A 4,518-nucleotide genomic window follows, 5' to 3' on the forward strand; every position below is an offset into this window, starting at 1 on the left:
ATTTTAAAAGTTAACATCGACAAATATTTAAATATTTAACATATCGAGTTATAGTATTACAATATTAAATTATATCTATTTAATTTATACTATCTATAAATCTAATGGATCATCTATTCTTTAAATCCAACTATTGATAGCCCAATACAATTTTCTGGTATGCCCAAAATTTAAATGATAAGATTAGAGATTAAATGTAACATGACTTTCTAGGAATAGGTCCATTAGGTATATTTTTTTTAAAAAAATTACACATTAATCAAGGTTGTGACTTGTGTTTTAATATTGCAACATTTCATAAATTTAGAAAGTTTTTAAGAAATTAAACTTTTCGTTTCATAAATTTATATTATCGAGTAAATAATTAAACATTTAGTTTTTGTTTAATTTTTAAAATAAACTATATAGTTTAAAATTTGTTTTCATTGGTTTAAGGTAGTAAAGATTAATCACTGTTAAATAATATGATTTTTGTTATTTAAAAAAAAAATCTTTATAATTTTAAAAGTTAACATCGACAAATATTTAAATATTTAACATATCGAGTTATAGTATTACAATATTAAATTATATCTATTTAATTTATACTATCTATAAATCCAATGGATCATCTATTTTTTAAATCCAATTATTGATAGCCCAGTAAAAATTTCTGGTAGACCCAAAATTTAAATGATAAAATTAGAGATTAAATGTAACATGATTTTGTAGGAATAAGTCCATTAGGTGCATTTTTAAAAAATCACACCTGAATCAAGGTTGTGACTTCTGTTTTAATATATAAGATAGGTACGTTAGGTCTATTTTTAAAAAATACATATGAATCAAGGTTGTGACTTCCGTTTTAATATATAAGATATTACATTTTTGTTGAAAATATAATGATGCATATCAAAGTTGACAAATAATAATGTTGCATTACCAAATAAGTCGCTAGTTTCGGACAAACTCTTAGAGCATGTGCATTGCAGGATCTTAACACTAATTCTTAGCCTAATAAGCAATTAAATTAAATGGAAAAAAGGGATTTACTTAAGAGCTGAGTCTTAATTAAGCGCAGGAAGCACCAGGTCTTTGTGACGCGTGGCGAGACGTGATACGCCGTCTGTCTTGAGAGAAAACAAAAGCCGAACCGTTTTTGTGTCTTTGTTCTTTCTCTCTTCGACGAAAGAGAGAGGAGGTGAGATGGAGGATGAATCTCGGCGGTGGTTCTGATCGATGTTGGAGCGTCGTTGGTTCTGATCGAGGAAGAATCTCGGTTACTCTCCTCGACGGAATCCGGTGGATCTCCTCATCGATTCTCGCTGGCTCCTCTCGACGAATCTCGGTGGCTAAGGTCAAAGAATCACGGCGGCTATCCTCGACGGATAAAATCCGTGGATCCACCCGAGGATGAAAATCTCCAGTTACTGGTGATTGCAATCGAAAGGTAAACTCAATTTTAGATTTTTTTTTTATTTCAGTGTCTTTGCATGTCTTTGATTTTGGTCGTTCTTGTTCTTGTCGATTGTTTGACTCAATTAATATTTTTAGGAGATACTGTGGGTTCTTCTCTCAAAAAAATCAAAGAAGGAACCGAAGCAAGTTACTGGAGAGATTCTTTCTTTCTTCAGAAGAAAGAACTTCAATGTTAAATCAAAGGTTCGAACTTTATGTTATGGTTCGAAATTTCTTAAGCTCGATTCAAAGGTTGAGAATTTTGTCTGGGACCGTTTTGACTTCAATTCTTAACTTGGACTGCGTTTATTTACTGACATTGTTTACGGAATTGTGCAAGGATCAATGGTTCCAAGGAGAGGAGTAGTTGCTCTGCTCACGTTCTGTACAGTGAGGAGATAAAGGTAAATCGAAAGTTTCCTTCTTTGACCCGCTAGATTGATTTTAGTCTTTTAGTTGTAGTTTGAATTGAAGTCGATGGTGTAATAAATGTTTAGGTTAGAGTATGGTTGTGTAAGTAATAAATAGAACTTATGGTTGGAGTTTAGTGATGGTGTAGAGTGATGGCTGAGGGATACTAGTATATTGCAGGATCTTTTTCAGTTTCTTTGTTATATTGGTAAGATATTTGACTGAAGCTTGTGTAATAAATGTGTTGGTTAGGGATAGATTACGGTTGTCTTAGTAATAAATAGAAGTTATGGTTTAGGGTGGTAAATGTGTTAGCTTTGTGTCAAGTCAATGGGTTGTGATGAATGTGTATAGAAATATGTCAAATCCTCTCTTAAACGCATTGCTTCTGTTTCCTCTATTAAACACATTGCTTCTGTTTTCTTCTTATTCATTAACAACTCTTTGATCTTCTCTTCCATCTATAACACCTTCCTTGCTCTTGTTCTTATATTTCTCTTGTCTTTCACACAATCAAAAATGGAATTTAATCCATTTACGAGTGGACCAAAATTTGTTGATCTTCTCCAAAGTCAACAAACTATATTTGGTTCATCTGAAGTCCCTGTATATGGAACTCCACATTCTGTCGGTTCAGTGAGTGTTGTAGAGGGTAAAGAACGGAGGGCATGGATGCCTGCAGATGACATTTTGCTCATCAGTGCCTGGATCAGGCGCATTTTGGAAAAGAATTGCAGCTTACTTTGGGGCAAGCCAGAAAGCTGAAGGGTCCAAACCGAGAGAGTCGACGCACTGTAAGCAGCGGTGGCAGAAGATCAACGACGTCGCGTGCAAATTATGTGGTTCGTATGAGGCTGCAACCAGGGAGAAGACCAACAGACAAAATGAGACTGATGTTCTCAAAAAAGTGCATGAGATCTTCTGCAACAACAATAAAAAGAAGTTCAACCTTGAGCATGTGTGGATGGAGCTGCGCAATGACCAGAAGTAGTGTGATCTTTCAAGCTCGAAACATGATGGAATCTCAAAAAGAGGAAGTTGGACGATGATGCACAATCATCAGCCTCTCACTTGTCAGAAAGCAAGACTTCTGAAGCTGATGAAGGCAACACTCGTCCCCCTCGTGTTAAGGCATCTAAGGCACGTCGTAAGAAGACGATAGAGGGGAAGGGGCTGTGAAGCACTAAAGACCAGGCTGATAGATGAATTGTTGGCTGTTTGAGTTTAAGTTTGAGTCTGTTTGTTGGATTGTTGGCTGCTTGCGTTATGAATTGAGTCTGTTTGTTGTTCTGTTTCATCGAGTCTAAGTGGTAATGTAGTTCTAGTTGTGTGTTGTTCTGTTTCAAGTGGTTTGAAGTTGTTACATGTTCTTGTTCTGTTTGAAATGTAATGTTGTCTTGTTGAAATGAACGTGTCAAATGGTTTCAAATGGTATTAAGATTCTTGTTGTGTTGTTCTTTTTTTTTTCAGGTGAGAGACTGTACTTTGGGACAGAGACTTGTGTGTGTCTGTGGTGCAGATTGTGAGTGGAAGGGTCACGAGAGTGAGTATGTTGTATCACGAGAGAGAGAGAGAGAGAGAGAGAGAGAGAGAGAGTGCAGTACTATTGTTTTCTTCTATCACAAGAGAGAGAGAGAGTGAAGAACTATTGTTTTCTTCTATCACGAGAGAGGAGTGATGTACTCTTGTTTTGTAATGTTGTATCACGAGATTTGTACTATTGTTTTGTAATGTTCTATCACGAGAGACAGTCTTATAGTCTAATTAGAATCACACACACTTATAAATTGTTATCTAGTGTCACCATTCTCACCATCCTCTTCAATATCTTTCTACAAATCGATCATAATCTCACCATCCTCTCCATTCTATTTCAACGAAAGAAGTTATATCTTCTTACCAAAACAAAATACAATCGTCCATAATCTCACCATCCTCTCCATTCTCTTTATTCAAAGACAATACTATCTTCCACAATCTCTTCATTCTCAATCCTCAGTTTATCTCTTTGAAAAAATATACAAAACTTATCATTTTATTATGGCATCATCCTCTCATAACACTTTCGATGGGTCTATTGATGAGGCTTTCGATCAATATTTTGATCAATTTTTTGATCAACAATTTGATCAAACTATGGAGAATCTGATCAATGCTAATGGTGATCAAGAAGATGCAAGAAACAGAAGAAAAAAGAGAGCTTTTATCGAGCGAAATCGTGAAGAAGGCAATCTCCGGTTATAGAATGATTATTTCAGTGACACTCCAACATATCCTGAAAATCTATTCCGCCGACGATTTAGAATGAACAAGCGATTGTTCATGCATATTGTTGATCGCCTCTCCAACGAAGTTCATTTCTTTCGTCAAAAGAAAGACGGTCTCGGAAGGCTTGGTCTCTCTATACTTCAAAAGTGTACTGTAGCTATTCGTGTGTTGGTATATGGTTCTGCGCTTGATGCGGTCGACGAATACCTCCGGCTCGGTGCAAACACTGCTCGGTTATGTGTGGAAAATTTTGGGGAAGCAATAATAGATTTGTTCGGCGATGAGTACCTGAGAAGACCAACACCGGATGATCTTCAACGTCTACTTTATATTGGAGAGATTCATGGATTTCCCGGGATGATAGGGAGCATCAATTGTATGCATTGGGAGTGGAAGAATTGT

This window comes from Brassica oleracea, unplaced genomic scaffold (genome assembly GCF_000695525.1).
Source record: "Brassica oleracea var. oleracea cultivar TO1000 unplaced genomic scaffold, BOL UnpScaffold00792, whole genome shotgun sequence".
NCBI lineage: Eukaryota > Viridiplantae > Streptophyta > Magnoliopsida > Brassicales > Brassicaceae > Brassica > Brassica oleracea.